Raw genomic sequence first — 12,137 nt, forward strand, 5'->3', positions numbered from 1 at the left:
TGATGTTGGGGTCGATTGGAGAGTATTGGAGGTTCAATTCCACCACAGAGGCAAGATCAAAATGTTGAATAACACTTTTGTTCTCTTCTTGTATCTTGGTTTCCTTTCTGTACTTTTTGCATTCTAAATGTGGTTTCTATCTATGGAAGTCATGTTAGGCTAAATTCATATTGTTGCAAGGTTAAATGAATTTTTTTGTTTAATTGCTAAGCACTTTGTGATTCTCAATTTACATTAATATTTTCTAGCATGACAATTCTTAATGTTTTTTAATGTTTGATCGATATTTGGATGATTTCATAATTTGAATCTTACGTAAGAAAGTAAGCTTTAGATTAGATTATGCATGTTATACTAACATTTGAGCACACTAGCATAGTCGGATAACGATAGAGATTGTTGATGAAGGTTCTCAATGCTTTGCTTAATTATCTAGTTTCAAGCGATTAGTAATTAGTAATTAAGTGAAAGAAAAGATTGATCTCGAGAGGGACAATCTGGATAAAAGACTTCTAGATCGAGGTGTTGTGTTTATTGATTCAAGAGTTAAAGCAATTGTGTTTAGTAATGTCATTGATGAAATCTATTCCCTAAAACGTCTCTTTGTTGATAATCTCCACACTCGATCATTTTTATTTTTTTTAGTTTAGTTTTTCTTAGTAGTATCACAAGTCGATTCCCTAAATAAAATTGATTATCAATTCGATTCCTTGAGGATGATACTCGGCCAAGACCGTTTTAAACTATATTATTACTTGATGCGTGTACTTGTGCGTATTAATATGTATACTCCATAAATTATTTATTAATTACTATCAGTGTTATATTTCAAAACAAACAAGTACCGTTATAAAATAAGTAGATATGAAATTAATATCAATAAATTTTTAAAATACGTTACGTATTAATATTTTACTCAAATGGTTAATTATTATAATTAAAAAAATTAACGTGCATAACACATGGTAATACACTAGTTACATAGAAAGTTCAAGTGAAATTGGCCTTTTGGATCCTTCTCCTAGACCAAAATGCAGATTTAGGGGCTATAAAATTGAGAGAGTAGAGGAAGCCAAAAACGAAGGGAAAAAGGGAAAATGCAATGCATCCACACTAAGGATTCTAGGTTAACTGACATTAAAGATAGTGTTATTAAAGCCCTTTAATGTCGGTTGTCTTTAATATTGATTTTAAACCAACATTGAAGAGGGTGTACAATGTCGGTTTAAAACGGACATTAAAAACAACCGACATTAAAGAGCTTTAATAACACCATCTTTAATTCGGTTTCAACCGACATTAAAGGCCTTTAATGTCGGTTTTAAACTGAAATTGAAGCCCATAATCCATGTCCATTTTTTTCAATTATTGTCTGTTTTTTTTTTTAATTCTGTTGTCGCATCCATTAATCTCGATCAAAAAGTTAAGAACGATATTATATGTCTCGTGTTGGGTCAGGAAATGTCCGTCATAGTTTTTTTATTAAAAAATATAAAAAATTGTTCATTATAATGCATGCTTGTTATATTCTGCATGGCAAGCCAATAATATTTGTCTTCCACCTATGAATTCACTTAACTCAAACCTGAAATATAACAATAGACAGAACAATACATTCTACCACAAAACTAAATACAAAGTTACCTACAATGAAGCACATTTCTATAATTATTTATCCACAAACAAGAATTAATATTTCCAATCCATTCTATAAGTACTCATCAAATATGAAATAAACACACTAACCTACATTTGTATATCGACAACACACTTTCATAGAACAATAATTATAATTATCAACCACCTCTATAATATTAATAATCATTTCTCCCATTCACAAATATCAATTAGTACTTCCATGAATACTTATACCAAATACCCCATAAACAAAAAAATTATACATAAATCTTCCAATAAACAGATCATGGTTAGATAACAATTCATCTATCCACAAACCAACGATTAGTACTTCGGATTCATTCTAAACTTGCGTATTTTACTCAAAACTCATCAAGATTCATTCTAAGCTAGTATTTACATTCTATTGAGACAAAAAAACAAGAAGTACATCCTTATACAAATCGGCAAACAAAACTTGCACATTTGGTTTGAATTACGTCAATCTCTCCTTGGGTATATGCATTTTTTGTATTGAACGACAAAAATGAAAAAGAAAAAGATAAACTCAACATAAGTTTACATTATTTATTAAATTAAAGCTAGTATATAAAAAATAAATAATTTACGTACGAGACTAGTAATGGGAGTAATAGGATTATGCACTATTTTGTGTATATACTTTTGCACATAGTACCCGCATCCTACATAATCTAATTGACGGGGGCACTGCATATAAAGAAGTTAAAAAAATTATTCTTATATTTGAATGAACATAAATTATTAAAAAATGAATGCAAATTTATCTTTACAGGTTTCCATTTTGGAGAAGACCGATGGTGTTGGAGATCATGCTTGGCTTGTCATGCTTTCCATCCACTAAATAGTTTGAAAACATTAGTTAAACATAAATACTTCAATTAAGAGCTAAGAAAGTTTAATTACACTTACATATTTTTAACTCCATAAAAATTCTCTTGCACCGTACTTTGAATAGAGTCCAAAACATAAACAAAATTTTTTTTTGTAGATTGATTACAATCAATATCCAATGATAACTATAATAAGCAAGAATTTTGAAATATTAGTACGCGTATAATGAAAATTAAAAATAACTAAAGAACTTGTATTTATTTACCCTGTGTTATATGGAATAAGAACTAATCACTAGAAGAAATTCAGGCTTTAATGTCGGTTGAAAGATAGTGTTATTAAAGCCCTTTAATGTTGGTTTTAAACTGACATTAAAGGGCTTCAATAACACCAATAACACAGCCTTCAATGTCCGTTGCCGACATTGAAGGTCTTTAATATCGATTACAACTGACATTAAAGGTCTTTAGTGATTAAAACCCTTTAATGTCGGTTGCAACCGACATTAAAGCCCTTTAATATCCATTTTATCAATTATTGTCCGTTTTTTTTTTAAATTTCGTTGCCAAATTCATTTTTTTGGTCAAAAAGTATAACATGACACATCATCATCAAACGTTGTGGCTATGACATATTATTCATGTATGGATTATAAATCTATTACATTTGATCCGCAAATTCTGGTATAAAATTATAATTTAAAAGATCGTACAATAATTCAAGCCTTGAAAACACAAATTACAAGTAATACAAACATTATGATTTTACAAACATTATGGGTTTACTGGCCTCTCCACTTGGTAAGTATGGATCCCTTCATAATTCTTCTTGAACAGACTCCCCAGCTTCAGCAGTGTCTGGTTATAGGTATTTTTGTCTGACTACTGTTGTTTAAAGGATCACAAACAATAAAGGTTTAAGACAAAGTATTGAAAGTGAAAATGTGATTAGAATTCATATTCAACTAACCGTATTTATTGAAAATGTGCATAAATGGTACTTACAGTATTTCGTTCATGAATGAGAGGATGAAGGAGGGACGGATAAGAAAAACTAAGCTTCTCATAAAGCTGTAAAGAACTACCATTTCCACCAGATTCCCGAAGCAACACATCCATTGCGAAAGAATGATTTTTGCAACATTAAGAAGTATATGATGCATGTACTGATTCGTACTTCGACAAAAATTGATATGCTTAATTATGATCTTCAGATGTTAATAAGCAAGGTTCATAAGTAACAAAGCAATCATATTAGGGGGAAAACACAAATGTTCGAGAAAACAAAGGAAAAATGTTAAACTTTGATTTGACTAAACCTCTTTGAAAGTTTTGCAAGTAGCCAATCTGTATTCAAAATAAATGTTTCCAAATTTATGTCTCTTTGTCTGTATTTTCTACGGTCATCTCTGACTCGGTTCCTAGCCTGACCTATACCTACTGAAAGTTTAGTAAACATGGCCTAAAGCAAGGAAGTTTCCTTTTATATTGCATCTGTAATAAGGCTAAATCACTTAAAAACATATACAATTAAAGCTTTAATATAGACAAGCTTTTAGCTGAGAAACCATTCAAAGAATTTTGCTAATATATAGATCCTTGATATATTTGAGGTTACTAACCAATTACACTAAAAAATGCTTTAAATTCAGTATAACAATATCATTGAAGTTGGTTGTCTATGAATGATAACTAAAGGTGTCCACAGTTTCAATTCAAACAAATCAATACAAGGTTTTGAATGGGAAAGGACCTCATCATTGTTCGGAGAAAAATCAGATTACGATGTTATTCCACGAACAACAGAGCTTACTAAACTCAACTTCAGTCCAAGTCAGAGCATTCCATGCCCTTTCTAGCTGCATGAATAAATAAATCATATTGGAGCGATCAAATGGATTAAATTATCTGAATGGGTCAAATTCTACAGTCATTTGCACTTGCCAAAACAGAATAGTATCATCTTCTAGAAGAAAATACATACAGTTATTTCAATTGGCCAGTCCCCCAAAACTACTTGAGCACCAATTTCTTCAGATGCTTTACGAGCAGCTCGAAACTGCATGATTAATAAGAGTTTCATGAACTAGTTGTAGATATGCAGACCTATACACTGGTACATCTAGAAATTAATTGGTCATTTGAAAAGCTGTTTATTAAAGTACCTCGTCTCCAAAAGGACGGTTGACATCTGATGAAATTTTGGATGAAAAAACTGCGAGAAGCAGACGCAAAGCAAGAGCAATTTGACCTCCTGAAAAATGGGAAAGTTTTAGATAACTTTTATGCCAAAAACAAACATACAAAATGGTACTCCTTACCTAAGTTTATGCTGCGACCAACAACACCCAAAAAATCATCCCCACTCAAGGAGAACATGCTGGATTTTAGTTTTTGGACTGGCTCACCAGTATCTAAAGTATACATGATACCAGCTCTAGAACAAATGTCTGCATTAAGATCATGTTGATTTTTACAAAAAAAAAAACACACAAAGAAAGATGATGAAGATAATAATTGATGAAGATAAAATTGTCAATATCACACAAAATGAAGGTGTATAAGATGTTAGAGTCCAAAGATTGTTTAGCCAGTTACCAAGAACCGAGAAAAATTGTGCCTATCTTATAGGCATTGTTAGAGTAGTTCAACAATGTCTATATCCACTAAAGCATATCAGAGCCATCAATTCAGTCACAAAGAAAGATGATGAAAATAATAATTGATTGTTATATTTTTTTCAATATATCGACTGTCATAGACGGTGCACCATCATGACACACGACTCTCACCTATAATAAGCACTGAAAAATACAACATAACACCATTCTCCTATAAACATGGAAAATTGCAAGACCTCCTGAGGAATGCTATTAATTTTCAATTATGGTGTCCTATCCTCAATACTCATCAGCTCAGCAAGCAAGTGATTATTCCTTAACATTTCATTTTCATGTTGGTAAAACTCTCGAGGGTTTAGTTTGGTTACCTTAACAGAGCAATTCATAAACAAATTTGATAAAAATAGAGAAATAAATAAAGAGTTATTAATGTATAAAATGTCCATTCAGTAAGTTCATAAAATACTCACATCCTATCCAGGGGCCACCAAACCTTTATTCTCCTACCAACCAATTCCTCTCTAGCACTTGATATGTCCATTACTTGAAACGAACTTAAACAATACAAGTTAACAGAAGCCACAAAAATATATCTTTAAAAAAAAAAAAGATATGCATCTAAGTTGGGAATCAGGATTTTCTTTGTATGTGTTAAAAGTTAACATACTATGAAGTATAATCCACTTATCTATGTGATATAATAGCAATGACCAAATAACAGCCTACGACTTAAGCTTCCAAGACTGATACTTCAATCAAATTCTTACATGTACCTCAGCGACGATGTCATATGAAAATAAACAAAGACAGAAATATCTCAAGAAAGTACCCTCAAAGCATGTGAGTGTCATAGTTATGGAAGCAGACAAAGGAAGATTATAAAAGTCTTACCTCTTTTCCCATAATGGCATGCTTCCTCGTAGCTTTTGCCTGGGGGGTTTCTTCCAAGTAATCATCACCATCTAACTTGGCGGATTTGGAATCCTTTACCTATTCAGAATGTGGAAAGACGTCATATGGTGGTGGAACAGAAGAGTAAAGGAGATATTTTATTAAATATGTACTTCAAGATCAACATGTGGTTTAATGATGAATAAGGAAGGAAGAATATTTGGTGTACCTCACAGGTTGATGGTTTATGAATATTTGGTGTACCTCACATGTTGATGGTTTATGAATATAAAAAATAACGTGCTTCTGCTAAAAACATACCATGGATGGACGACACCATAGCTAGACCACCACGGACAGATGGCACCATGAACGAACCACCACGGACGGACGGCGGACAACCACAAATGGACGATGGGCAACCTGATTTGCACAGCCAAGCTTGGACGATGGACAGCCTTTCGCATGACCAAGGCTTGGGGTAAAAGAGAAATGAAATGGTTTGGCAGCACGAGAATGAAAATAGAAAAATTAGGGCTTTTTCATTAAAGTAAGAAAAAGAAATAATAAATCAGACCTTTAATGTCAGTTTTAAAAACCAACATTAAAGCCTGTCTTCAATGTCAGTGTAAAACCAACATCAAAGATCCGTGTTTTTTTTTTTAAAAAACCGACATTGTATCTCCAGTTTCACTTTTTCCAACCGACATTAAAGGCCAAAATTCTTGTAGTGAATTAGTCCAAATTAGCCAATTCTAGTTGGTTGGCTAAATTTCTAGATCGAATATCATGAGACTTCACATGTGGGGATATTTTTTCTTGATCAATTATAAAAAAAAACTTCTTCATAATACCACAGCCAGATTCATCCTAGAGATACCTAAACAAAGTAAAAGTTATTATTTAAACATGAAACAAAATACACATGAGTGAATCTAGATGAGTAATACTTACAAAATGTATGTCAAAATACACATGTAACCAATTTCAATCATATTGCAATATTGGATCAGATCATCGCGGTCTAAATAAACAATTTTGTCTTTTCTAAATATATGCTAGTTTAAATTGATACAGATCATGTCTACATCGTTCATGTTGTGTATGACATGTCCATTCAAGAGTTTGATGGTGCCATTGGTGTCCGTATATTTGGAGGAGTGGCCGACACTCTTAATTGTTGAATGGTCCTACATAACCAAAGTTACAAAAATTCAAAGTACGAAAAATAATAAATAACCAAACTCATATACTGAATGTTGCGAAATCGACAATTAAAGAACAAAAAAAAGGAACATAGAGTAGGGAAGATCGACATACAGATATACGTGGTTTACTAACAGTGTGTTATCAACTTGCCGATTTATTCACTAAGCCTATGATAGCTCCGCGATTATAGTTTCTTAGAGACAAACTTATGCCTCAGTCCAAATATTAGTTTGAGAAAGATGTTAATGACTGTTTACAAATCAGTTTGTTTTGTTAAATATTTTGTTATTTCCGGTTAAAGACGTTTTGTGCTTTTAGTTATGAACCTTTTCTATAAATTACTTTGTATTTTTTAAGTGAGTAAATAAGAAAACTTTTTTCGTTTTTCTGAAAGATTATTACATTTTTCATAGCACAATAACGATCGACATTTAATTCCTATAATTATTATTATGTTTTGATTCCAAAGATATTCACACGTAGATATTGCTTGACTTTTCTTTTCTTTTTCTCTCTCTGTTTTTTGAAAGAAAAATATTGCTCGATTTAGGTTCAAAATGATTTAAGTTTTTCATTTATGGGTCTTTGTTTTAGCATTAGTTCGAATTAAAATAATTAAGAATGGTAGTTCGTGACCTTTCGATGTCATTGGACCTACTTTTAACGCGTTTCATATGTCAATTCTTTTGAAATAAACTAATAAATTGAAAAGGTGTTTGCATTTTTGTTTTAATAGAAAGATAAAAAGAAAAGGTGTTTGCATTATATTGTCACACCACAAAATTAAAGTGCGAACATCATTCAATCTATTTTAATCCTTTACCATTAAAATCATAAATTTACTTCATATATTTATAAAAATTTTAAAGTTTATAGATGTATACAGCACAAATTAAAATTTTAAAGTTAAAATTAGTTAGAAAAGAATTTTGGACATATATATATATACAATTTTGGAGGATTTCATAGAGATGGGTAGAAAATCTGGAGATAATTCCACAAATAATATATATTTGCTTTAAAAATGACAAAAATAGGGTGGTAGAATTTTTTTTTGAAAATATTGTTGTTAAAAAAACAAATGTCTCATTCAGGGTGCACTGAAAAGTATTGACAAAATTGAGTTAAGAAAATCGTGTAGACTTCCAAGTCCACTTTTCCTTTTGGTCGAATTTGTTCCATGTCACCGGCACATGATTCAATGTTTGATTAAAAATAAATCAAAATCCATGGAGTTCCTTAAAAAAAACAACAAAGGCCAAAAATAGATCTTATAAAAGCACAATAATTAGGTATGAGGATGGTTTAATTGACTTAAAATTTATACTATCGATTTCGAGATTAAATATTTAATTCTCCTCCATCTTATATACCGTAAAAAAATAATAATCAAAATAGATAAAAAAAAAATTAAATTAAATACATAATATTTATTTAATCTATACAATATTAAAAGAGACTATGAGAGCAAAATTTTTAATCTCTCTATATCCTTAACGTTTTCAATAATGATTATTTTGTACTTCCACTCACATTTAAATATAGATATAGATTAAAAAAATATTATTTGACATTTATTAAAGCTAGACTAATTATTTTTTAACATTAAAATGAATATGGAAATTAAAGTAAAGTAGAGGACCAAATTTGAAAGATGGAAGGGTCGGGGTCAGAAGAGAACTAGACCTCATAAACCTAAATTTCTAAGGCACGTGCGTTTGACTTTGACGTACCACCTAATTTTTTACAAGGTTTTTTTTTTAATTAGAAAAAATATATAGTTCATTAGCTTTGTTTTCTTTTGAAATTACGAAATGAAAGAAAAAATGGTTTAACAAAAAAAAAAAAAGTGGTATTCATCTCTAGGTTGGTTGGTTCACAAACATGAGTTGAATTGAGTGGATAAAATATACTAACTAATTATTTGGCTCACCAATTTTAAATGCTAGTAGAGTTGAGTTGGTATATCTTATCAACTCACCCCAACTCACATCAACTCTCTTTTTCCAATGTTTTCAATGATTTCATTCATTGGTCACCGTCGACGACTACCACTATCACATTCTGGGAACCAACTTTGACACTATTTTCATACAGCCAACTCCGACGACCAACTCTGGACTCTGACAACCACATTTGATGACAAGTTCGACGACCACCTTTGTATGACAAATTTCGATGACCAATTTCGGGCCTTGAAAACCACCTCCGACAATAAACTTCAATGATTAACTCCGACGACCACCTTCGTCTAACCAACTTACTTTAACAAATTTAAGGATGTTGTGGCAGTTGTCCCTTAAGTTGTTGAAATGCTTGTCCCTTGGATTGTCCTTTAGGATGTCTCTTGAATTGCAGCTTCTGATGAAATATATTTTCCTCATTTGGAAAATTTTTGGTATTTGTTTTTGTAGATTTCTTTCCTTCTCAACTTTGTACTTGTTGGGTTTGGATTGTTTTCTCCTTTTTCATTGTGCATATTTAAGAAAATATTGCTCTCTTTTTAGGGTTGCCACTTTGAAGATTTTTGGGTCGTTGTCATATGTTTGTGCCAAAAATAAAAGTGTGCCAATCAGCGTGATTGTGAAGCTTTTGCTACTATTGATCTTGAGTGATTCTCTAAACCATATTAAATCATTCTACTGTGTATCTTGAGAAGAGATTCTTATTCTTAGTAGGAGTCTAAATTTTTCAAATGAAATGGTCTTCATTTGAAGGTGGAAAGATAAATACTCTTATTAAGAGGGAGCCTCACACTTAGAAGGAGCCTTAGTGATTATTCACTAATATACTGACACTTAGGGGAGCCTAAGTTTCATTAAGAGATAGTTTCACATTCAAGGGAAGCCTAAGTTTCATTAGGGGGGGGGGGGAGTTCATACTTATGAGAAGCCTAAGTAGTCATCTACTAAATTAGGCTATCTGTATGTCATTGAAATTGTTGTTTAATATAGATGAACACAACGTTGTAATCGTTTGACTTTATATTTGTGAAATTATCTTTCCTGAGCACATTGTCACTCAAACCTAGGTGGTATTGCACCAAACTTAGTTATTAATCATTATGTTTTGCCATTTAATGTTTTTATTTGTGCTTTACAATACTATGTCCTTGAAATTGTTACATAACATTGTGTTTAACAAGTTATACTGTGTGATAGATAATTCTTTTTCTTTCAACTTTTAACCTTAAACTTTTATTCATAGATAATTCTTTTTCTTTCAACTTTTAACCTTAAACTTTTATTCAATACTAGCTTTCAACATTTAATGTTAATGCTTACTAATTAATTGAAAATAATTAAAACAATTATAATCAATGAAGTTTTTCTATTCTTCCATCGGTATTAAAATTAATTTTTAAATTTCGCTTCTTAATAAATTTTAATTGATTAATAGGGTAATTGAAATTGGTAATATTTTTAAGGATAATAACCAAGTATATAACATTATTTTAAAAAAATTATAAATATTTAATCCTTTTGATCCTAGAGTTTTTCAAGAATAGGTTAATTTGGTCTTTAATATTTCACATTGGCAATTTCAGTCCTCGAGTTTTCAATGATAAGTTTAAAAGATCCTTTTCCTACCAATAAAATCATTAAATTTAATCATAAAATTGACTAAATATTGATTGTATTTAAAAAAAATTTCCTCTTCTCTCTTGTCCGCTCTCTTCTTTCCGTCCTCTTTCTTCATTTTTCATTTTTTCCCTGCAAATACAAACTCAAAGTGTCATTTAAAATTTTGATGTTTTGTTGCTATTTTTGCTTTAATTTCTTCTCTCTAAAACCTCAACCCTCTATTAATTAATCTTTTTTCATTTTTTCCCTGCAAATACAAACTCAAAGTGTCCTATTTTTGCTTTAATGTCATTTCAAAATATTTTTTTTTTGAGTCATCTTCCTAGATCAGCATTTAGTCAATTTTATGATTGAATTTAATATTTTTATTAAAGAGACAGTTGTAAATATAGACATTAGATAAAAATTATTAGTAGATATAACTTAATATAAAAAAATTGTAAATATAGCCAAATTTAAGTAGTCTATCAGTGATTGACCATACTATTAATAGGAGTTTATCAGTGATAGATCATATCACTGGTAAGAGTCTATCAACGATACAAGTCTATCGTTGATAGACTTGTCTATATTTGTAATTTTTTAAAATGATGTTTTACACTTGATTATTATTCCTAAAAATATTATCAATTGCAATTATCCTATTTATTAATTAGAATTTATTAAGAAGTGAAATTTTAAAATTAATTTTAATACTAATTGAAAAATGGAAAAACTTCATTGAGATCAAATGTATATATTCTTGAAAATTTAAAAATGAAAAAGGTGTTTTTTTAGAGATATTTTTCTTAAAAGTTCAATATGAATTTTTTATTAGAAAGAAAATTATTAGTAGAGTAAATAAGAAAAAGTAAAAGAGAGAGAAAAAAAAATGTGGATTTGAAGAAAGGGAAAATCATAGTACTTTCAATTCACACACCATTCCAAATAGAAGAGAAAAAAAAGAGAAGAAAGCATGAGTTGGACTCTGCTTTTTACGTACATTCAATTGGTTAACCATAGTTTGTCATGGTATATAATTGAAGTAGGCTGTAAAATAATTGCTACAAAATGATGGTTTCAACCTTAAAAGAAAAGAAAATATTATAGATTCAAGCAGTATTTAGAAACTTAATTTATCAAAAATTAAAATAAAAAAATTAAAATTCTATTTGATACTCATTTGACTTTTGGCTTTTAGTTTTTGAAAATTAAGCCTACAAATATTTCTTTCATCTCTAAATTTCTTGTTTTCTTATCTACTTTTTACATATGTTGTCAAAAATCAAGGCAAATTTTGAAAACTAAAATTAAACATCCGGCTCTATTTGGTAACCATTTCGTTTTTTTTTTATTTTAGAAAA

The 12,137-nt window shown here is 30.2% G+C and overlaps 1 pseudogene; it reads right to left on the reverse strand.

Annotated features, from left to right (window-relative positions):
• Nucleotides 1-1,579: 1,579 nt before the first annotated feature.
• On the reverse strand, nt 1,580-6,371 carry LOC120077344 (annotated as a pseudogene).
• Between the last annotated feature and the right edge of the window lie 5,766 nt (nt 6,372-12,137).

This window comes from Benincasa hispida, chromosome 5, assembly GCF_009727055.1.
Source record: "Benincasa hispida cultivar B227 chromosome 5, ASM972705v1, whole genome shotgun sequence".
Lineage (NCBI taxonomy): Eukaryota > Viridiplantae > Streptophyta > Magnoliopsida > Cucurbitales > Cucurbitaceae > Benincasa > Benincasa hispida.